The 25,508-nt window shown below is 43.4% G+C and overlaps 1 protein-coding gene across 2 annotated transcripts in view; it reads left to right on the forward strand.

Moving 5' to 3' along the window:
* mgat4c (mgat4 family member C) overlaps positions 1–25,508 on the forward strand; it is a 283,760-nt gene that overhangs the window by 48,970 nt on the left and 209,282 nt on the right. The window lies entirely within an intron of this gene.

Here is a 25,508-nt window from a genome sequence, read left to right on the forward strand (position 1 = left end):
ACATGAAAAGAAGCAGCCCCAACACCAAACCCTGCAGAACACAACTAGTCAACTTCAGCCAACCAGAAATGGCCTCCATTATTGCCATTCTTTGCCTCCTGCCAGTCAGCCAGTCTTTTATCCTTGTGGGTATCTTTCCTGTAATACCATGGACTCTTATCTTCTTAAGCAGCTTCATGTACGGCACCTTATCAAAGGCCTTCTGAAAATCCAAATAAACAATATCCATTGGCTCTCCTTTGTTTATTTTGCCTGTTATTTCCTCAAAGAATTCCAAAGGATTTGTCAAGCAAGATTTCCCCTCTAGGAAACAACACCAATTTTGGCCTGTTTTGTCATGTGCCTCCAAGTATCTTGAAACCACATCCTTAATAATGGACTCCAACATCTTCTTAACCACTGAAGTCAGGCTAACTGCTCTATAACTTCATTTCATCTGCCTCCCTCCCTTCTTAAAGAGTGGAGTGACATTTGCAATTTTTCAGAACTCAGGAACCATTCCAGAATCTAGTGATTTGTGAAAGATCATTATAAATGCCTCCACAATTTCTTCAGCTACCTCTTTCAGAATACTGGGGTGTAGTCCATCTGGACCAGGCAACCTATTGACAGAACCTTCAGACCTTCAGCTTAAGATGCAGCTTTCTCCTTAGTAATAGCAACTACACTCACTTCTACTCCTTACACTCTCAAATTTCTGGCATACTGTTAGTGTCTTCCACAGTGAATACTGACATAAAATACTTATTAAATTCATAAGCCTTTAAAAAAAAAATTATGTCTATTAAGATTCTTGAAATTCGATCTTTTCAAAACAATTATAAGTAATTATAAATATTCAAACTAAGAAAAATACATACAGTGGCCACTTTATTAGTAGCCCATGCACTTCAAGGTTCAAGATGTTGCGCATTGAAAAATGTCGTTTTGCACACCACTGTGATAATACATGGTTAACTGAGGTTACTGTCGTCTTCCTGTCAGCTTAAACCAGTCTGGATATTCTCCTCTGACCTCTCTCATTAACAAGATGTTCTTGCCCACAGAACTGCCGCTAACTGGATGTTTCTTTGTGTTTTTCGTACCATTCTCTGTAAATTCTAGAGACTATTGTGTGTGAAAATCCCAAAGATCAGCAGTTTCTGAGATACGAAAAGACCCTGCCTGGCACCAACAGTAATTCCACAGTCAAGGGCACTTAGATCATATTTCTCTCCCATTCTAATATTTGGTCTGAGCAGAACCGAACCTTTTAACCACGTCTGCATGCTTTTATACATTGAGTTGCTGCAGCGTAATTTGCTAATTAGATATTAGCATTAACGAGTAGGTATAGAGTGGCCACTGAGTATATATTGTGAATAGTAACTCACTTTCCACTTTGAATCCTAATCCCTAGCCCTGCAATTCTCAAAGGAATCAATTGAAATTTGGATTCTGCACCAAATTCAACCTGGCACAAGATCTGAGAGACAATTCAACAGCATTAATATAATGGAATCCCAACAAAGGTGGGCAACATGGCTGTTCCCCAAAAGAATGCCAAATAGTTCTTTCAAGATCATTGATAAGCATTGCAACAGCCTGTTTCACATACCCTTTTCCCTCTTGCTTTCATCTTTTCTTTGTTTTCAAAGCTGTGTGAATATAATTTATTTTAAGGGAGCTTGAGATTTGTTCATAACTGCTGCCTTCATCAGATATATGCGTTAAGGAGGTGTGTTTAAATTGTTAAAAATGCCGAAATGTTCTTTACACAAGGAAACTTTAAAAGACGAGGAACATAAAATAATTATTTTATCTGAATACAAATTAGTATAGTAAATGAATAATTAAATTAAAACATTCAAAATACAATGAATTAAGTATCCTATCATCTAAATTTAATCAGGCTTGAATTGTGTGGCGTTTGTTATATGTATCCAGGAAAGTTTCTTAAGCAATATGTAGATAAGCCTACTAGAGAGGGGGCAACATTGCACCTCAGATTGGGAAATGAGGCAGGCCAAGTGGCAAGTGTCAGTGGGGTAGCACTTTGGGACCAGTGACCATAATTTGATTAGTTTTAAGATAGCTATGGAAAAGGATAGGATTTGTTTACAGGTTAAAGTCCTAGATTGGGGCAAGGCAAACTTTGAAGGTATTAGATAGGATCTTGCAAAGATTGACTGCCAGAGATTTTTTGCAGGTGACAAGTTGCCTGGAAGGCTTTTAAAAGTGAAATGCAGAGAGCGCAGGGACAGTATGTTTCTTTTAGAGTGAAAGGCAAGATTGGTAGGATTAGGGAATCTTCATTGATGAAGGAGATTGCACTTCCAGTTTACAAAAAGAAATGCTAACAGTCATAGGGAGTGAGAACCAAGCAAATTTCTGAAGTAATGTAAGAAATTGGAATTTACTTTACGAGGGAAATCAGGAGAGGATAAAAGAGAACATATGGTACTGTAGCTCTGGTAGATAAGTCAAAGGAGAATCCTTAGAGAGACTACAGCTATATTAAGAGTAAACGAGTAATTTGAGAGAGAAAAAGGTCTCCTTGGGAATTAGTGTGGTCATTCTTCAGTACAACGACAAGGGATGGGTAAGATCTTAAAAGACTAGTTACCAACATTGCTTTGTGTATGGTAAGAGTATTTACTGTGAAGGTTCTGCAAGCTAAGGAATTAAGAGATATCAGTACTAATATCTCGGAACAGATCCAGATTATTGCAGAGGATGTGTTGGCTGTCTTAAAGCATTTTAAGGTTAGCAAATACGTGGGGCTTGACCAAGCTTAACCCAGAACATAGTAGGGAGTGAGGGAAGAAATTGCAGGAACCCAGGCAGAGATATTTATATCTCCCTTAGCCATGGCTGAGGTACTGGAAGACTGGTGCATGGCGAATGATGTACCTTTATTCAAGAAAGTCTACAAGCCAGGGAGCTACAGGCCGGTGAGATAATGCCAGTGTTGAGAAATCTAACGGAGGAAATTCTGAGGGACAGGAGCTTCTGAATTTAAAAGGGCAAAAGGATAGTCAGCTTGGCGTTGAGAGCAGGAAATAGTGTCTCACAAACTTGATTCAGTTTCTTGAAGAGGTAATCAAGGTGGTTGATGAGGGCAAGAATTCTGCAGCCAATTCCCTGGTCTTGTGACATTGGGTGTGAGATTGTTGTGGCAACACTGTGATATTGCTTACACGGTGGGGTGGTGTTGGGGGGGAGGAGATTGGTGCTTTGACTGGTGCAAGTGGGGGGAGGGTTGATGCTTCTGTTACTCCTTGTGTGTGGGGGATGCTTTGGGGTCCTGATATTATCATCATTCACTCTTTGGTGTTTCTTGTTTTGTGGATGTCCGTGAAGAGTAGGAATTTCAGGTTGTATACTGTATACGTTCACTGATATTAAACTGAACCAATTGAACCAGCTGTTCTATCTCATTCCTGTATGCTTCCTCAACACCATCTGAGATGCCATCAAGTTGGCAACAAATAAAGAAAACTAAGAAACACACATCAAAGTTGCTGGTGAACGCAGCAGGCTAGGCAGCATCTGTAGGAAGAGGCGCAGTCGACGTTTCAGGCCGAGACCCTTCGTCAGGACTAACTGAAGGAAGAGTGAGTAAGGGATTTGAAAGCTGGAGGGGGAGGGGGAGATCCAAAATGATAGGAGAAGACAGGAGGGGGAGGGATAGAGCCAAGAGCTGGACAGGTGATAGGCAAAAGGGGATACGAGAGGATCATGGGACAGGAGGTCCGGGAAGAAAGACAAGGGGGGGGGTGACCCAGAGGATGGGCAAGAGGTATATTCAGAGGGACAGAGGGAGAAAAAGGAGAGTGAGAGAAAGAATGTGTGCATAAAAATGAGTAACAGATGGGGTACGAGGGGGAGGTGGTGCCTTAGCGGAAGTTAGAGAAGTCAATGTTCATGCCATCAGGTTGGAGGCTACCCAGACGGAATATAAGGTGTTGTTCCTCCAACCTGAGTGTGGCTTCATCTTTACAGTAGAGGAGGCCGTGGATAGACATGTCAGAATGGGAATGGGATGTGGAATTAAAATGTGTGGCCACTGGGAGATCCTGCTTTCTCTTGGCGGACAGAGCGTAGGTGTTCAGCAAAGCGGTCTCCCAGTCTGTGTCGGGTCTCGCCAATATATAAAAGGCCACATCGGGAGCACCGGACGCAGTATATCACCCCAGTCGACTCACAGGTGAAGTGTTGCCTCACCTGGAAGGACTGTTTGGGGCCCTGAATGGTGGTAAGGGAGGAAATGTAAGGGCATGTGTAGCACTTGTTCCGCTTACACGGATAAGTGCCAGGAGGGAGATCAGTGGGGAGGGATGGGGGGGACGAATGGACAAGGGAGTTGCGTAGGGAGCGATCCCTGCGGAATGCAGAGAGAGGGGGGAGAGAAAGATGTGCTTAGTGGTGGGATCCCGTTGGAGGTGGCGGAAGTTACGGAGAATAATATGTTGGACCCGGAGGCTGGTGGGGTGGTAGGTGAGGACCAGGGGAACCCTATTCCTAGTGGGGTGGTGGGAGGATGGAGTGAGAGCAGATGTACGTGAAATGGGGGAGATGCGTTTAAGAGCAGAGTTGATAGTGGAGGAAGGGAAGCCCCTTTCTTTAAAAAAGGAAGACATCTCCCTCGTCCTAGAATGAAAAACCTCATCCTGAGAGCAGATGCGGCGGAGACGGAGGAATTGCGAGAAGGGGATGGCGTTTTTGCAAGAGACAGGGTGAGAAGAGGAATAGTTCAGATAGCTGTGAGAGTCAGTAGGCTTATAGTAGACATCAGTGGATAAGCTGTCTCCAGAGACAGAGACAGAAAGATCTAGAAAGGGGAGGGAGGTTTCGGAAATGGACCAGGTAAACTTGAGGGCAGGGTGAAAGTTGGAGGCAAAGTTAATAAAGTCAATGAGTTCTGCATGCGTGCAGGAAGCAGCGCCAATGCAGTTGTCGATGTAGCGAAGGAGAAGTGGGGGACAGATACCAGAATAGGCACGGAACATAGATTGTTCCACAAAGCCAACAAAAAGGTAGGCATAGCTAGGACCCATACGGGTGCCCATAGCTACACCTTTAGTTTGGAGGAAGTGGGAGGAGCCAAAGGAGAAATTATTAAGAGTAAGGACTAATTCCGCTAGACGGAGCAGAGTGGTGGTAGAGGGGAACTGATTAGGTCTGGAATCCAAAAAGAAGCGTAGAGCTTTGAGACCTTCCTGATGGGGGATGGAAGTATATAAGGACTGGACATCCATGGTGAAAATAAAGCGGTGGGGGCCAGGGAACTTAAAATCATCGAAAAGTTTAAGAGCGTGAGAAGTGTCACGAACATAGGTCGGAAGGGATTGAACAAGGGGTGATAAAACCGTGTCGAGATATGCAGAAACGAGTTCGATGGGGCAGGAGCAAGCTGAGACAATAGGTCGGCCAGGACAGGCAGGTTTGTGGATCTTGGGTAGGAGGTAGAACATCCTCTGGGTCCCACCCCCCGCTTCTTGTCTTTCTTCCCGGACCTCCTGTCCCATGATCCTCTCGTATCCCTTTTGCCTATCACCTGTCCAGCTCTTGGTTCTATCCCTCCCCCTCCTGTCTTCTCCTATCATTTTGGATCTCCCCCTCCCCCTCCTACTTTCAAATCCCTTACTCACTCTTCCTTCAGTGTCTCGGCCTGAAACGTCGACTGCACCTCTTCCTACAGATGCTGCCTGGCCTGCTGCGTTCATCAGCAACTTTGATGTGTGTTGCTTGAATTTCCAGCATCTGCAGAATTCCTGTTGTTTGCAAGAAAACTAAGAAATTGTTTTTGTTTGAACTTCAATAATGATCTTCATTCATTGACTTCTACCTTAATAAAACAAGCCTGAATACTGATTAGTGGCAAACAACAGGAATTCTGCAGATGCTGGAAATTCAAGCAACATACATCAAAGTTGCTGGTGAACGCAGCAGGCCAAGCAGCATCTATAGGAAGAGGCGCAGTCGACGTTTCAGGCCGAGACCCTTCGTCAGGACTAACTGAAGGAAGAGTGAGTAAGGGATTTGAAAGCTGGAGGGGGAGGGGGAGATCCAAAATGATAGGAGAAGACAGGAGGGGGAGGGATAGAGCCAAGAGCTGGACAGGTGATAGGCAAAAGGGGATACGAGAGGATCATGGGACAGGAGGTCCGGGAAGAAAGACAAGGGGGGGGGTGACCCAGAGGATGGGCAAGAGGTATATTCAGAGGGACAGAGGGAGAAAAAGGAGAGTGAGAGAAAGAATGTGTGCATAAAAATGAGTAACAGATGGGGTACGAGGGGGAGGTGGTGCCTTAGCGGAAGTTAGAGAAGTCAATGTTCATGCCATCAGGTTGGAGGCTACCCAGACGGAATATAAGGTGTTGTTCCTCCAACCTGAGTGTGGCTTCATCTTTACAGTAGAGGAGGCCGTGGATAGACATGTCAGAATGGGAATGGGATGTGGAATTAAAATGTGTGGCCACTGGGAGATCCTGCTTTCTCTGGCGGACAGAGCGTAGATGTTCAGCAAAGCGGTCTCCCAGTCTGTGTCGGGTCTCGCCAATATATAAAAGGCCACATCGGGAGCACCGGACGCAGTATATCACCCCAGTCGACTCACAGGTGAAGTGATGCCTCACCTGGAAGGACTGTTTGGGGCCCTGAATGGTGGTAAGGGAGGAAGTGTAAGGGCATGTGTAGCACTTGTTCCGCTTACACGGATAAGTGCCAGGAGGGAGATCAGTGGGGAGGGATGGGGGGGACGAATGGACAAGGGATTTGTGTAGGGAGCGATCCCTGCGGAATGCAGAGAGAGGGGGGAGAGAAAGATGTGCTTAGTGGTGGGATCCCGTTGGAGGTGGCGGAAGTTACGGAGAATAATATGTTGGACCCGGAGGCTGGTGGGGTGGTAGGTGAGGACCAGGGGAACCCTATTCCTAGTGGGGTGGTGGGAGGATGGAGTGAGAGCAGATGTACGTGAAATGGGGGAGATGCGTTTAAGAGCAGAGTTGATAGTGGAGGAAGGGAAGCCCCTTTCTTTAAAAAATGAAGACATCTCCCTCGTCCTAGAATGAATAGCCTCATCCTGAGAGCAGATGCGGTGGAGACGGAGGAATTGCGAGAAGGGGATGGCGTTTTTGCAAGAGACAGGGTGAGGAGAGGAATAGTCCAGATAGCTGTGAGAGTCAATAGGCTTATTGTAGACATCAGTGGATAAGCTGTCTCCAGAGACAGAGACAGAAAGATCTAGAAAGGGGAGGGAGGTGTCGGAAATGGACCAGGTACCCCACTAAGGAGCACCAGGCCATTGTCTCCCACACTATCACCGACTTTATCCGCTCAGGGGATCTCCGATCCACTGCTACCAACCTTATAGTTCCCACACCCCGCACTTCCCATTTCTACCTCCTACCCAAAATCCACAAACCTGCCTGTCCTGGCCAACCTATTGTCTCAGCTTGCTCCTGCCCCACCGAACTCATTTCTGCATACCTCGACACTGTTTTATCACCCCTTGTTCAATCCCTTCCGACCTATGTTCATGACACTTCTCACGCTCTTAAACTTTTCGATGATTTTAAGTTCCCTGGCCCACACCGCTTTATTTTCACCATGGATGTCCAGTCCTTATATACTTCCATCCCCCATCAGGAAGGTCTCAAAGCTCTACGCTTCTTTTTGGATTCCAGACCTAATCAGTTCCCCTCTACCACCACTCTGCTCCGTCTAGCGGAATTAGTCCTTACTCTTAATAATTTCTCCTTTTGCTCCTCCCATTTCCTCCAAACTAAAGGTGTAGCTATGGGCACCTGTATGGGTCCTAGCTATGCCTGCCTTTTTGTTGGTTTTGTGGAACAATCTATGTTCCGTGCCTATTCTGGTATCTGTCCCCCACTTTTCCTTCGCTACATCGACGACTGCATTGGCGCTGCATCCTGCACGCATGCAGAACTCGTTGACTTTATTAACTTTGCCTCCAACTTTCACCCTGCCCTCAAGTTTACCTGGTCCATTTCCGACACCTCCCTCCCCTTTCTAGATCTTTCTGTCTCTGTCTCTGGAGACAGCTTATCCACTGATGTCTACTATAAGCCTACTGACTCTCACAGCTATCTGGACTATTCCTCTTCTCACCCTGTCTCTTGCAAAAACGCCATCCCCTTCTCGTAATTCCTCCGTCTCCGCCGCATCTGCTCTCAGGATGAGGCTTTTCATTCTAGGACGAGGGAGATGTCTTCATTTTTTAAAGAAAGGGGCTTCCCTTCCTCCACTATCAACTCTGCTCTTAAACGCATCTCCCCCATTTCACGTACATCTGCTCTCACTCCATCCTCCCACCACTCCACTAGGAATAGGGTTCCCCTGGTCCTCACCTACCACCCCACCAGCCTCCGGGTCCAACATATTATTCTCCGTAACTTCCGCCACCTCCAACGGGATCCCACCACTAAGCACATCTTTCCCTCCCCCGCTCTCTCTGCATTCCGCAGGGATCGCTCCCTACACAACTCCCTTGTCCATTCGTCCCCCCCATCCCTCCCCACTGATCTCCCTCCTGGCACTTATCCGTGTAAGCGGAACAAGTGCTACACATGCCCTTACACTTCCTCCCTTACCACCATTCAGGGCCCCAAACAGTCCTTCCAGGTGAGGCATCACTTCACCTGTGAGTCGACTGGGGTGATATACTGCGTCCGGTGCTCCCGATGTGGCCTTTTATATATTGGTGAGACCCGACGCAGACTGGGAGACCGCTTTGCTGAACATCTACGCTCTGTCCGCCAGAGAAAGCAGGATCTCCCAGTGGCCACACATTTTAATTCCACATCCCATTCCCATTCTGACATCTCTATCCACGGCCTCCTCTACTGTAAAGATGAAGCCACACTTAGGTTGGAGGAACAACACCTTATATTCCGTCTGGGTAGCCTCCAATCTGATGGCATGAACATCGACTTCTCTAACTTCCGCTAAGGCCCCACCTCCCCCTCGTACCCCATCTGTTACTCATTTTTATGCACACATTCTTTCTCTCACTCTCCTTTTTCTCCCTCTGTCCCTCTGAATATACCTCTTGCCCATCCTCTGGGTCACCCCCCGCTCCTTGTCTTTCTTCCTGGACCTCCTGTCCCATGATCCTTTTGTATCCCCTTTTGCCTATCACCTGTCCAGCTCTCGGCTCTATCTCTCCCCCTCCTGTCTTCTCCTATCATTTTGCATCTCCCCCTCCCCCTCCAACTTTCAAATCCCTTACTCACTCTTCCTTCAGTTAGTCCTAACGAAGGGTCTCGGCCTGAAACGTCGACTGCGCCTCTTCCTATAGATACTGCTTGGCCTGCTGCGTTCACCAGCGACTGATTAGTGGCAGTTTTTTTTTCTCTGTCCCGTGGATCTCTTTTTTAGCCTGCTCTTCCTTGCCTCTTGGTATACCTGTGGCTTTCACTCTAGTACGCGCTATTCATTACTAAAGACATGAAGTCCCTAGTGACCATGAAAACAATAATCTTTACTCCTTCCTTTACAGCTCTCAGTATTAATAAATGACATCCACCTGCTTTTAATTTCCTTTTTGACAGGAAAAGATGTATCTGCATGATTAGCTTAGCAAGGAGCTCTAAACTATTATCAATTACACTAATTAAAGTCAAATAATACAGAGCAATAGCCTTTATTCACAAAATGTAGGGTCTGTAATTCTGTTAATTTAGTGGCTGCTTTTACTTTACATGTTCCAGCATGACATTACTTCTGACCCTTCATTCTTAATTATTTTGGACAGTTCTTGGTCAGAACAAATGGGTTTTTAATGGGCTTCATATTGCAGAAAAATAGTCCGAGTGAAGTAATGTAGTATGCTGTGGTACTGTATGACAATGAAGACCAAGATCAGTTATGAGAATGAAAGAGAAGAGACCGGCAAGGTTGGTTTGCACATTGCGCCTCTCAGCTCTGAAATAGCTTAAAATTAAAGGATAGGTATAATTACTCTTCAGCTAGGAAAGGTTGGCTCCAGCGGTTTTTGCAGACCCCAGGTGACTTCTTTCAGTTCACCTACGAAACAGCTTTCTTGGTTTGTGGATGTCTGTGAAGAGTAAGAGTTTCTGGTTGTGTACTGCCTATATTCTCTGATACTAAATCGAACCATCAGAAACATTTGAACCGATAAAGAAATTTGGGAAAATTCTACCTAACCTTGACGAATATAGCTCAGCTGGTGGTTGTCTATCATATCTGATGAAGGCTAATGGTTAGCACAGCACTTTACCGTGTCAGCGACCCAGGTTCAGTTCCTGACACTGTCTGTGGGGAGTTTGCATGTTTTCCCGTTGACTGCCTGCATTACCTCCGGGTGCTTCAGCTTCCTCCCACAAGCCAAAGTCATACCAGCTTGTAGGTTAATTGGTCATTGTAAGTTGTTCCATGATTAGGCTGGGGTTAAATTGGGGGTTGCAGGGCAGCACGGCTCGAAGGGCCAGAAAGGCCTATACCATGCTGTATCTCAATAAATAAATAAAGGATAGCTAACCTGTGCAGGAGAGATCTTAAAGTGAAAAAGTCATTGCACCAGGGCAGTTCCACTCCCTTGACCTTGGATGTCTAGGTCCAGTGGTGTGAGTAATCATCACAACGGGGGTCTTCTATGGTTGCAGTGAATGACCGTGACTTCGATGCCTCCTCATGCCCTTCGCTCTCTATGGAGCGTTGCAAAACCACCTTCATGACCGTTGGATCTCACTGTAGGTCTCATCCGGCCAGTCTGCCGGAGCTTCCTTTGCACACTAGAATAGGCATGTCCCTATCTCACCGGGCTATGAGGCCTGTAGGCTACCTTCACCTCATTTAGCCTGCCCATTGAAGCGGTGTTCCAGGGTGTGGCCATTCAAGTCGCATTCAAACAGCTACTTGGAGCCAAAGGTGAGAGCTAAGTGTCCGGTGGGGACCAAGTGTGAGTGAGATTGCCCCAGACTGGATACAACAAACCCCTTCACCAGAGGTGCCACCCCTCCCTGGACACCCTATAAACACTGATAGGTATAGTATTCATATCATTCAGACTGATCAAAGATAACTGACTGTATCATATTTGGCAAATGTGAATACCTTTGTGAAATAGGGAAAAGGGCACATTGCTAGGATAGTCTATTGTTTTAATCAACATGCTGCCGGTGCAATTCCAAACCTGATTCTGGAAATGGGTGCTCACAGTGGAATTCACTTTTCTGCATATAGTAAGGCCACATTGACAGGTACAGAGCTGCCCCAGCACTGCATTCATATTCCTTCCCCAAATAAGGAACCAACTATGATTTGAGGATGGCTAGTTCAAGGGCGAAGAGACAATTTCAAACAAGGTTCGAGGCGACATCGGATGCACGACAACTCTGGCAGGGTCTGAAAGACATTACTTCCTACAAAGCGAAACTCAACAGCATGAATGGCAGTGATGCTTCACTACCAGATGAACTCAACACCTTTTATGCACACTTTGAAATGGAGAACACACCTACAGCTGTGAAGATCCCTGCTACATCTGATGACCATGTGATCTTCATCTCAGAGGCCACTGTTAGACTGTCTTTAAAGAGACTGAACCCTCGCAAGGTGAAAGGTCCTAATGGAGTACCTGGTAAGGCTCTGAAAACCTGTGCCAACCAACTAGTGGGAGTATTCAACGACATTTTCAACCTCTCACTGCTACGGGTAGAAGTTCCCACTTGCTTCAAAAAGGCAACAATTATACCAGTGCTTAAGAAGAATAAGGTGAGCTGCCTTAATGACTACAGTCCAGTTGCACTCACATCTACAGTGATGAAATGCTTTGAGAGGTTGGTCAAGACCAGACTGAACTCCTGCCTCAGAAAGGACTTGGACCCAATGCAATCTGCCTCTCGCCACAATAGGTCAACGGCTGATGCAACCTCAATGGCTCTTCACACAGCTTTTGACGACTTGGACAACACAACACCTACGTCAGGATACCGCTCATTAACTGTAGCTCAGCACTTAATACCATCATTTCCACAATCCTGGTAGAGAAGTTGCAGAACCTGGGCTTCTGTACTTCCCTTTGCAATTGGATCCTCGACTTCCTAATCAGAAGACCACAATCTTTTGGATTGGTGATAACATATCCTCCTTGCTGACGATCAACACTGGCGCACCTCAGGGGTGTGTGCTTAGCCCACTGCTCTACTCTCTATATATACATGACTGTGCGGCTAAGCATAGTTCAAATATTATCTATAAATTTGCTGACAATACAACCATTATTGGTAGAATCTCAAGTGGTGACGAGAGGGCGTACAGGAGTGAGATATGCCAACTAGTGGAGTGGTGCCACAGCAACAACCTGGCATTCAACGTCAGTAAGGCGAAAGAGCTGATTGTGGACTTCAGGAAGGGTAAGATGAAGGAACACATACCAATCCTCATAGAGGGATCAGAAGTGGAGAGAGTGAGCAGCTTCAAGTTCCTGGGTGTCAAGATCTCTGAGGATCTAACCTGGTCCCAACATAGTGATGTGGTCATAAAGAAGGCAAGACAGTGGCTATACTTTACTAGGAGTTTGAAGAGATTTGGCATGTCAACAAACACACTCAAAATCTTCTATAGTTGCACTTTGGAAAGCATTCTGATAGGCTGCACCACTGTCTGGGATGGAGGGGCTACTGCACAGGACCGAAAGAAGCTGCAGAAGGTTGTAAATCTAGTCAGTTCCATCTTGGGTACTAGCCTACAAAGTATCCAGGACATCTTCAGCAAGCAGTGCCTCAAAAAGGCAGCGTCCATTATTAAGGACCTCCAGCACCCAAGGCATGCCCTTTTCTCACTGTTACCATCAGGTAGGAGATACAGAGGCCGGAAGGCACACACTCAGCGATTCAGGAACAGCTTCTTCCCCTCTGCCATCCGATTCCTAAATGGACATTGAATCTTTGGACACTACCTCACTTTTTTTAATATGCAGTATTTCTGTTTTTGCACATTTTTAAAAAATCTATTCGATATATGTAATTGATTTACTTGTTTATTTATCTTTATTTATTTATTTATTTATTTTCTCTGCTAGATTATGTATTGCACTGAACTGCTGCTGCTATGCTAACAAATTTCACGTCACATGCCGGTGATAATAAACCTGATTCTGATTCTGATTCTGATACAGGGTGCTTTTATTTCTCCCCCCACCCCCGTGCCAACACTACATTAAAATCTCGGGACTTTTTGATGGCTTTGAAATGTCTGTATTTGCACTTTGAGTCATTTAGCTATTATGCTGACTATTAGCCACATTAATGTATGATAGAGTAACGTTCTGAATAGCATATCTGCGAGGCTGCCTTTAAGTGAGTTTTTTTCCATTTTTCAGCCTTGTCAGAATATCTCAAAGCATTAGGTAATTACCTTACAATTTTAAAAGCATGGATAATTTTCCTCTTAATTATGAGGAAATATTAATTCCTTTTTACAGTTCATTAACCAAAACATTTAAACATTACCATTCCCAGATTGCAAAGTTACTTCAGTCGCCAATTTGCATTAATCAAGGAACAAACTCTGGTTGACATTGTAGGGGGATCCAAACATAGGGAGGTAAACTGCAGTATAGGGTTAACTTGTGTACTTAATGACAAAATACATAATGAGATGAAGTAGATTTTTGGCTTACCAAAGTCAGACCAGGCAGACTTAGTCTTTGTATTGGTCAGACTTCGCCAGTGAGCTCACCGGTACCAACAAAAGCCAGAATAACACTAGAATATTAGATTATGAGGACACGCAGTCCTCTTTTATTGTCATTTAGTAATGCATGCATTAAGAAATGATACAATATTCCCCCGGTGTGATATCACAGAAACACAGGACAGACCAAGACTGAAAAACTAACAAAAACTACATAATTATAACATATAGTTACAACAGTGCATCAATACCATAACTTGATGAAGAACAGGCCATGGCACAGTAAAAAAGTTCAAAGTCTGTCGAAAGTCCCACATCTCACCCAGACGGGAGAAGGAAGAAAACTCTCCCTGCCATGCCCGACCACAGTCCGACTCTGAGTCGTCCGAAAACTTTGAGCTCTGATCAGCCCTCCGACACTGAGTACTGAGCACCATCTCTATCCGAATGCTTCGACCTCAGCCTCGGTTACCAGCAGCAGGCAAAGCCGGGGATTTTGGGGCCTTCCCTCCGGAGATTCTTGATCGCACAGTAGCAGCGGCAGCGAACCGGACATTTCAGAAGTTTTCTCCAGATGTTCCTCTGCTTCTCACGTCTGTCTTCATCAAATCAGAATTGTGCAAGGTGTCCTACTTACAGATACGATATCATTTCACCGGAGAGCTGTGCGCGCTGCGTTGCGCTGCCATCTTCTCCTCCCGCCTCATTTCTCTTGAAGAATCAGAATCAGATGTATTGTCACTGACCTGTGTCATGAAATTTACTGTCTTGTGGCAGCGATACATAAAAATTTTCTATGTTACAAGAAGGAATATAAAAGAGTAGATGAATTGTGCAGAAAAAGAACAAAATAGTGAGGAAGTGCTCATGGATTCATGAACCGTTCAGAAATCTGATGGCTGAGGGGAGGAAGCTGTTCCTAAAATGCTGAGCATGTGTCTTCATGCTCCTGCAACTGCTACGTGATGGTAGTAATAAGAAGAGGACATGCATTAAGGAAGTGTTATCTTCCTGAGAGACCACTGAGTTTAGAACAGTCTTTATGGTAACATTATGGCCTGAGTCAGCACAAGGACAATATAGAAAATAATAAATAGTGTACCTAATTGGCAGTGTGTTCTCACAACACATAGACTTTGAGATTCCTAAGGTAGACAGAGCCCCCAGAGGAAGAGAAATATAAATTACCTTACTTGGATAGGTGGTTTAGAGGTGCTAATTAAACATTTGCTGGAATTTCATCTCATCTCTGACAAAATGCCATGCCCTATACAATCAGAAACAGTCTGTGGATGGGTTTTCTCTCTCCTCTCTACTATGTAGGGAAATATTTCTCTGTTTAACTCACAGACGGACTTGTATGAATGATACCATTTTCCAGAAACGAATGATCTGCATCTGGTCTCTCTATAATTTGTTAAATGCAGCAATAACAATAACAAAGTACTGGAGGAACTCAGTAGACCAGGCAGCATCTTTAGAAAAGAATAAACAGTCACTGCTTCAGGTCGAGACCCTTTATTAGGATTCTGTTCACTCTTCTCTACAGAAGCTGCCTGGCCTCCTGTGTTCCTCCAACACCTTGTGTGTGTTGCTTTGGATTTCAACCATCTGCAGATTTTCTCGAGTTTCGAATGACAATTCTTTACCTTGTTTGCCTTTTTGCTTTAAATTGTTTTCATACAAGGTTTCGTTGGCCAGAAAAAAACTAAAGTAGTTCAACAGGTCCATTTAATATCAGAGAACATACAGAATATACAACTTGAAATTCTTACCCTCCACAGACATCCTTGAAACAGAAGGAAAACCCCAAAGAATCAGAAGAACCCCAAAGCTCTCTGTCCCCTCCCATGCAAAAGAAGCAGGAAGCAGCAGCAACCCTATCCCTCTCCTTTCCATAAATTATTCTAGTGTAATGCATCAGCTTTCCCACCTCCCACCATGCAAATCAGTGGATTCAGATGAATCAAGGGCCGTGGCAGTGGCACCTTTGTCCCCACCCCACTCCCACCCCCTTTTTGTGGACTCTGAACTGATACTTGCTCTGGGATAATCTAATCAGAGCAATTGAATGTAGACACAAGGAGTTTCAGCTTATGACTTGCTAAAACTGAGTCTATTCTCTACTAATTATGTAAAGTACCAGACTTACCGGAGAAGTGACCTGTAATCTTGTAAGACTCAGGCTACGTCCACACTAGACCGGATAATTTTGTAAACGCCGGTTTTGCGTAAAAACGATAGGCGTCCACACCAGGCATTTTTGAAAATACCTCTGTCCACATTAAAACAGGTATTTGGGCGAATCTCCTCTTACTGGGCATGCTCAAGACACATCTACAGAAAACAAGCGAAGAGGAAACAGTATACTTGGTGCGCATTTGTCCAGTTACAGACTAGAAAATCTTAAAAGGAAATTGCCAAACGATGGACAGCTGTTGGCTCTCGCACAGGAGGACTTAAAACTGAAAAAACAAATACTGGAGCATATGGAGGCAACCGACAGGGAGTTCACAGACAGTATGACCCGGCTGACGACGGACATTGAAAAACTGACTAACTCTGTTGCAGAGGGATTTGCAATGATGAGGAATATGATGGCTCCCCCCCAGTACTTTTCGCCGCCACAATACCAACCTCACAGCCACTACAATAGCTACACATACGGCCACACAGACCTCCGGCTGGCCCCAGCAACGTCTTCCCCACTCCCACAGAGGGGGTACCTTGGAAACATTTCTTACAGCCATAGCCTCTTCACTGATGAAAGGGACGACAGATTTTTTAAAACCTCCGGTTACCCCATACACACTACAACGCCCAACCGGTGTTTTCAGATTTAAACACTCTGGAGAGCGTTTTAGAAAAGCTCCATTTTTGGGGCAGGAAAACACCATTTCAGTGTGGACGGAGGGTCAAAACGAAGAGAAAGCGCTTCGGTTACGGATTTATGTGATCTAGTGTGGACGTAGCCTCAGTGTCTGGGTCACCTGGATTTGACTGGTTTGTGTCACTGAGGGTTAGATTCTTCTAACAGTTTGATCAACTGCTACCCCTGGATCACCTATTCCATTTTTATTCAACGAGACTTTACCCTTTATCATAAAATCAAAACAGGCTCATTTGGTCCCATAGAGTGATGTGTTAGATTGACCAACAATGGGAATTATTGCTACCAGCAACTTTCTTCAATGCAAGCTTTCACCATTAGAAAATTCTTTTTATTTATTCAGAACTTCAATAGAAGGGTAAGAACACAGAATCACGATTTCAGTATTTGAATGATATAACTATATAACCATATAACAATTACAGCACAGAAACAGGCCATCTCGACCCTTTCATTCTAGTCCGTGCCGAATTCTTACTCTCACCTAGTCCCACCGACCTGCACTCAGCCCATAACCTTCCATTCCTTTCCTGTCCATATATCTATCCAATTTAACTTTAAACGACAACACCAAACCTGCCACAACCACTTCTGCTGGAAGCTCGTTCCACACAGCTACCACTCTCTGAGTAAAGAAGTTCCCCCTCATGTTACCCCTAAACTTTTACCCTTTAACTCTCAACTCATGTCCTCTTGTTTGAATCTCCCCCACTCTCAATGGAAAAAGCCTATCCATGTCAACTCTATCTATCCCCCTCATAATTTTAAATACCTCTATCAAGTCCCCCCCCAACCTTCTACATTCCAAAGAATAAAGATATATACAGAGATGAGAGGTTCCTGTTATACTTTTAAATTTTTTCAAAGAACTTTAGGATCCTAACTTCCAGTGTATATGATTGGCATATGTAATGGATGTAATGTTACAAGGATTACAAGAATGTAAAGTTGAAACTTTATAAAACTCTGGTGAGGTCTCACTTGTGGAATTGTGAACAGTTTTGGGTTCAAAGGAGGTTCATGAAAATGATTCCGGGTTTGAACGGCTTGTCATATGAAGAGTGTCTGATGTCTCTGGGCCTGTATTCACCGGAGCTCAGAAGAATGACGGATGACCTAATTGAAACTTATTGAATTGTGCAAGGTCTTGATAGAGTGGATGTGGAGAGGATATTTCCTCTGGTGGAAGAGTCTAAGACCAGAGGACACAGCCTCACAATAGAGGCTCTGGAACAGAGATGAGGAGGTATTTCTTTAGCCAGGGAGTGATGAATGTGGAATTCTTTGCCACACGTAGCTGTGGAGGCCAAATCTAAGGCAGATTGATAGGTTCTTGATTGGTCAGGGCTTGAAGGGATATAGGCAGAAGGCAGAAGATTGGGGCTGAGAGGAGAAATGGATCAGCCATGATGAAATGGTGGAGCAGACTCGAAAGGCCAAATGGCCTAATTCTGCTCTATGTCTTATGGACTTCTGGTCTATGGCCTGTCTATCAGGTAGTTTCGTAGTCATTATTACAACATTTTTTTCTTACCAATTGGGTATTGTCAATACACTGTAATGGGGAAAATTATGATTAAGTGAAGTGTTACAAAATATCTCACTCAGTCACCCTCATTTGATGGACTCCTATCCTGGCTAAAATTCAGTTTTATAATTCTCACTCTCAGTTTTAGATTTCTCAATGATCTAACATCTCTCTATTTCTAGAAACTTCTCCACGATGTTTATACCAATAGGCAAGGTGTTGGGACCGGAGGTGAGGGTTGGGCCAATTACACTTGCTCTTCTGCAAGTTTTACTCCTCTCTCCTGGCTCTGAGGCTATGAGACAGCTCCAGCTGCTCCACGCTTCGTGCTTGTGAGCTTCATGGCGATTTGTCATGCTGTGTGATGAACTGAGACCGAGGCTATGGGGCTGCTTCGGCTGCACTGGGCTCCGGGTCTATGGACTCGATTTGGTTCTGAATGCTGTGGCTTTCTTTTATTGTTTGCATGATGTGTGTGTTTTTTGTTTCTCTCTGCGTATCGGATGTTGGCTTTTTTTAAAATTGGGTTCTTCAGGTTTCTTGTTTTGTGGCTGCCTGTAAGCAGATAAATCTCAAGGTTGTATAATTTATACATACTTAGATAATAAATGTACTTTGAATCCTTTGAATCCTTGTTCAAGGAGATACAGAAACATCAGGACTGACACCACCAGGTTCAGGAACAATCATTATCCCTCAGCTATCAGGCTCTTGAATTAGAAGGGGTAACTTCCCTCAACTTCACTCACCCCAACAATGAACTGTTCCCTCAACCTATGAACTCACTTTCAAGGACTCTTCATCTCATGTTCTTGATATTTATTATAATTATTTTGCTTCTTTGTATTTACTGTGAATGCCCACGAGAACAGCAATCTCAGCATTGTATATGGTGAGATACTTGTACTTCGATAATAAATTGACCTCAAACTTTGAACTTTGAAAGTTTGCAAATGTATCTCCTGCCCCTCTTTAAAATTGGCGGGATAAGCCCCACATTTCTTTCCCTTTGATGCTTTGTAATTTCTTCTGCTTCCCCCTTCGTGCTTCATTTTTTTTCTTCTTTTCTCCTTCAAGCTTTCATCTTTCACCAAGCTTACTGTTATCTGTCCGAATGTCTCCTAATGTAGTTTTGAACCTTAGAATGGGACAGCACAGTAGTGTAGTGGTTCGTACAAAGCTTTACAATACAGGCAACCTCGGTTCAATTCCTGTTATTGCCTTTAAGGAGTTTGTATTTCTCCCAGTGACCATGTGGGTTTCCTCCAGGTGCTCCAGTTTCCTTCCACAGTCCAAAGATGTACTTGTTGGTAGGTTAATTGGTCATTGTAAATTGTCCTGTGATTAGGCGGGGGTTAAAATGTGGGATTGCTGGGCGGCACATCTCAAAGAGCTGCAAGGGCCTACTCAGCATTGTATGTCAATAAATAAATTTTAATCCCTTGGAGGGAGGAGAAGATGGCGGTGCAATGCAGCACACGCGGCCGTTCCAAATGAATATCGATTATGTGTAACTACGGGGCCGTGCGCAATCCGGATTTGATGGAGGCAGCCGTGAGAAGCGCAGAGGAACATTTGGAGTAACTTCTGAAATGCCTGCTTCACTGCCGCTGCTACTGTGCGATCGAGAATCTCCGGAGATGAAGGCCCCAAATCCTCAGCTTTGCCTATTGCCTGTTGCCGGGGCCGAGGTCGAAACACTCGGCAGAGATGGTGCTCGGTGCTCGGTGTCGAAGAGGTGGTCGGAGGCTCGGAGTTTTTGGACGGACTCGGAGTCGGACTGTGGTCGGATGCTTCCAGGATGCTGCATCGGCAAGTTGGCGGCGCTGGAGGTTTACCGTCTGCGTGAGATGATGGGATTTTCGAGAGACTTTGAGACTTTACTGTGCCATGGTCTGTTCTTATCAAATTACAGTATTGCTTTGAACGATTGTAACTATATGTTATAATTACGTGGTTTTTGTTAGTTTTTAAGTCGGTTTGTCATGTGTTTTTGTGATATCATTCTGGAAAAACATGGTATCATTTCTTAATGTATGCATTACTAAATGACAATAAAAGGGGACTGCGTGTCCTCATAATCATAAACATCGTAAATGAATGTTGCTGCTCTTGTGCATATTCATGTAAGACTTTCTATATGTTCTAGCCATGTCCTTAATCTTTTATAATAGATATCCATTTGCTTTGAAGTTTGTATTAAGATTAGGCCTGGTTCTTACTTCTTTTGTCGATTGGCATGACAGTAATGGCCATCAGTACAAAACTCTGTCTACTCCCATTAACAGCAGCATGAATTGAAATCAGATAAAGTGTCAGACCAGCAGCTAGTTTATTAACCGTGCGCATTTTCTTGGCAGTCCAATCGAGAATTCTCCCTTTTTAAACTGACAAAGTTCATGTTGATCTTGATCACAAATTTTCATTAGCAAATCCCAAAAAAATTATCTCTGATTACATTCCCGTGGTCTCAGATTTTTTCATTAGTTCATATTTTATTTTTGTGGCATCTTTATCTTTGCAAAATTGATACCATTATGTGAAAAAGATGAGCAAAATTGTTCACTTTATTGAACACTGTATGTTAATAGAATCTTGATGAAGGGTCTCGGCCCAAAATGTCGACTGTTTGCTATTTTCTATAGCTGCTGCCTGATCTGCTGAGTTCCTCCAGCATTTTGTGTGTGTTATTGGAATCTATGCTACTAGGACATAGGAGATTTCTTTTTCGGGGCTTAAGAAGGTGCAGTTGGAGAATATGTTGGATCAGTGGTTACCAAATTGGGGTCATAGAACATAGAACATAATGGTAGGAATCCAAGGCATAAAAAACACGCACCAAAACTCACACCAAACAGGGAACCCCTGTTTGGATGCATAATGATCAACAAAGTGATAGGTGGCAGAGTGATCCTGAATATAGCGCAGCTCTTCCAAAGGTTCAGTCATCTGGGTTTGATAGTCACCTCCGCTGCTAACTGTGTGTAGTTCATTTGTTCTTACTGTGACTATAGGTAGACTTTTCCCCAGATGTTCAATATTCAAAAGATATGCTGAATATTAGGCTAATATCTTCTGTAAAATGCTCCTAGTATAACAGAATCAATAAGTTGTCAGGGGACATCAAATAAGAAACAAGAAAATAAGTAGGGGGGTGGGGATGCTTCGAGAGCCATCTCACTCTATGGCTTCTCTCCACATCAAAAGAAAATATATGGAAGTTATGAAATTCAGCCTCTGGATGGTTACTGAATTAGTCATAGTCATACTTTATTGATCCCGGGGGAAATTGGTTTTCATTACAGTTGCACCATAAATAATTAAATAGTAATAAAACCATAAATAGTTAAATAGTAATATGTAAATTATGCCAGGAAATAAGTCCAGGACCAGCCTATCGGCTCGGGGTGTCTGACCCTCCAAGGGAGGAGTTGTAAAGTTTGATGGCCACAGGCAGGAATGACTTCCTATGACGCTCTGTGTTGCATCTCGGTGGAATGAGTCTCTGGCTGAATGTATTCCTGTGCCCAACCAGTACATTATGTAGTGGATGGGAGACATTGTCCAAGATGGCATGCAACTTAGACAGCATCCTCTTTTCAGACACCACCGTCAGAGAGTCCAGTTCCATCCCCACAACATCACTGGCCTTACGAATGAGTTTGTTGATTCTGTTGGTGTCTGCTACCCTCAGCCTGCTGCCCCAGCACACAACAGCAAACATGATAGCACTGACCACCACAGACTCGTAGAATTACTAGAACTTGTATTTGGTGTGAGTATTGAAAATGAAAGAATTTTCAGTGTCCTTGCAGCAGAGAAGGGGAGAAAATAACATTTCTGTTCTCTTGCATCACACACGAAGTGCTGGAGGAACTCAGCAGGTCAGGCAGCATCTGTGGATATGAACAGATGGTGATGTTTCGGGCTGAGACTCATGTTCAGGATTGAATGCTGAGAAGGGTCTCGACCCGAAAGGTTGACTGACTATACAATTCCATAGATGCTGCTTGACCTGCTGAGTAACTCCAGCATTTTGTGTGAGTTACTCTGGATTTCCAGCTTCTGCAGACTTTCTCATGTTTATGGTTTTCTATTCTCTTGATGCTTTCTAATAGTTTCTGTTGAAAGGTAGCTGAGAACAAGACCAGATTGTGGGTGTTCAGACTATCTGTGGCTGGACTTGTTTAGTTTGAACTGAGCTCCACTTAGATGTATGTTAGATCTATCCAGCTTTTGTGACTTGCTTCAGTCTCAATCCACTTACTTTCAACAATCAGTGTATATTGAAAGATATATTGACAATCGTGTTTGACATACATAATTGTGTTTGTATGTTTCTTATTGTAATTACTGCTGTGAGGCTAGGCACAGCTCCAAAGCCAAATTTAAATTTGCTGACATCACCACTGCTGTTGGCCAAATCAATGGTGGTGCTGAATCAGCATGGTGGTGATGGAGGGAGATCGAAAATCTGGCTGAGAGGTGCCACAACAACTTCTCACTGAATGTCAGCAAGGCCAAGGAGCTAATTAATGGCTTCAGGAGGGGAAAAAAATGGAGGTCCATAAGCCAGTCCTCACTGGAAGATCAGATTTGGAGAAGATCAGTTCCTGGCTGTTATCATTTCAGAGGACCTATCCTGAGCCCAGACCTAAGCATGGCAGCACCTCTACCTCTTTATAAATTCGCATACATTTGGTATGACTTGTAAAACCTTGTCAAATTTTTATAAGTGTGTGGTGGAGAGTATATTGACTGGTTGCTACTGGCCTGGTTTGGAAACACCAATGTTATAGAAAGTCCTATAAGTTCTAATGGATACAGCCTCGTCCATCACGAGTCAATCCCTCCCCTCCACTGAGCGTAACTACATGGAGTGCTGTCAGAGGAAAGCAGCATCCATCATCAAGGTCACCCACCATGCAGATGCAGATCTCTTCTCACTGCTGCCATCAGGAAGAAGGCACAGGGGTCTCGGGACTCACACGACCAAGCTCAGGAACAATTATTTCCCCTCAACCATCAGGTTCTTGAACCAGTGGGGATGACTTCACTCAATGTTACTCAGCTTCACTTGTCCCATCACTGAACTGTTCCCAAAACTTAGACTCAATTTCAAGGATCTTCACCTCATTTTCTTGATGCTTATTGCTTATTTATTTATAATTATTGTTTCTATTTTTTCATCTTTTGTTCTTGTATAGTTGTTGACTTTTGCACATTGATTGAGTGTAATCTCTCACTGATTCTATTATGCTTCTTGGATTTACTGAGAATGCCCACAAGAAAACAAACCTCACAGTTCTATATGGTGACATATATGGTCATTCTACCACTTAGAGGTACCATTGGAGGCAGGGTTTTGGAGGTTAATTGATTCTGGGATATCAAGGTACGGTATATAAAAAGTGAAACCTTGAATAAAGCATTAAAAATTAAATTGCTTTAGGGTCAATCTGCACCATCAGAGACGAAAGTGAGAAAAACAAGTGTCTCTTGAAGCAAAAAAAATGTTTGTGTTTTCCCTCTCTCTTCCCAGAAGGAAAAAAAATGTGTTTTTCCTTTCTCTTCCCAGTCATCTCCATTTTCACATTTATGCATTAATCTTAGTTAGAAGAAATGAAATGGGTGTAGAAATGTTCTCTATTCAGAGCAATGTTTTATGTTCCCCATGGAATACAGCTAAGAACTGTTGTATGTTTACTAGCTGAGTGTGTGATGGGTTAAGTGTCAGTTGGGATATTATTTATAAGCTCAAGGTCTTCAACAATACTGGCATAACAAAAGCATTTTAACAGCTACATTACCAATATTGACTTGACTCTTTCTAAGCCTTTGTCTCCAAAGGTTAGCCCCCAGGATGCCTTATTTATTCATCTATGTTTTCCCTCCGTCAATCCTTCCATTAGCCTGGCCCAATACCCAGATAAGTGGGCTGCTGATGATAATGTACAGTGACATGATCAGAAGATGCAATCATCCACATACATGCATTGGCACGCACAACACTTGTTAATTTTTTTGCTTTTCTTGACCTTATCTATTTATCACGAACTGGCATCCCACTTGCTTTTTCTTCTTCATCTTTTTTCTTGATTTAACAGGAAGTTCTTTACAGATAAGAAACTTGTTTCTTTATTACTTGGGTTCAGGTAAAACGACAGAATCACACATCTATTTCTGTTCTGTTTATTAGTCAGAGTACTCACTGCTCATACTCTCCCCTCCTTTTGCTTCTTCAAAGTTTTTATCCACATATCAAAATGCTATTGAGCACTAAATATGAGAGTTAATAAATACCAGAACTGAAACAGTGAGCTGTATAGCCTCCTATATTCTCAGTAAATCTGTGAAAGCTATTTGCCCCACACCCCCATAATTTGTTGGAGCCACAATGAATCAGACTTATTACCTATCTTTCTCGGAGGATACCTCACTTACCTTTATCAGAACATTTTCCACTTTTGTCTGCCAAAGTCAGCATCTATTTTCCATCCCAAAAGGCCTTGCAGGCATACCAGGCTGAATCAGAGACAGCCTCATTGATGGGAGGGGAGTTATTTATAGCCCAGACCAGTTAAGGAGAAGAGATACAAAGTACAGGGTGGAACCAGAAGGGGTTTTCAACAACCCAATAATTTTATAGGTGTTATTAATGATGACTTGTTTTTAAAATTATCCAGATTATTAATAATTTAAATTACACAACTACCTTTGAGGAATTTGAATGGAGGTTCTGAACTGTTAATCCAGCTTCTGGAAAACCAGCCTGATAATTTAACACCCCTGATGGTACTGTAACCTGATCACGTTTTGTTCAAGGAAGATTTTCTTGAGATCAACTTCAAAATAATGTTATTTACCATTCTACCAGGTTTCCATGTTCTACTCCATTCAATGTTATATTCCTGGTTAATTATTAGTGTTTTTAGTATAATTAAATATAAACATAATTTCTCTTTTCAGATGTTCTCTTCCCAACAAAAAAAACCTGCATTTATTGATCACCTCATTGATGAAATAAAACATTCCAAAGTATTTCACAGGAGGACTATCCAATAATGTTTAATAATAACCTGTGTTGATTTTAGGACGACTGAATAAAAGCTTGTTATATAGGCAGGTCTAAAAGCAAGGATAAGAGAAAAGGGAAAATTAGCAAATTGTTTAGGTTGAATTTACCGAACATCATCATCATTGTGTGCCATTTCATATAATGTGGACAGTCATGGTTTTCAATCTGTCTTTTATCTGATAAGTTCTAATAAACTCTTCAAAATTTTTGCCTGTCCATCCTGTGATGTAACCCATGAATGTCATGCGCTGTGACCATGACTTTTCCTTCCATCAATTTTCCCCATCACTGCAAGATGTTCGAGCTTCTCATTTACTGTACGTGTCCCAGAAATTCCAGCTGCTATT

The sequence above is a fragment of the Mobula hypostoma genome, chromosome 9, assembly GCF_963921235.1.
Source record: "Mobula hypostoma chromosome 9, sMobHyp1.1, whole genome shotgun sequence".
Taxonomy (NCBI): Eukaryota; Metazoa; Chordata; class Chondrichthyes; order Myliobatiformes; family Myliobatidae; genus Mobula; species Mobula hypostoma.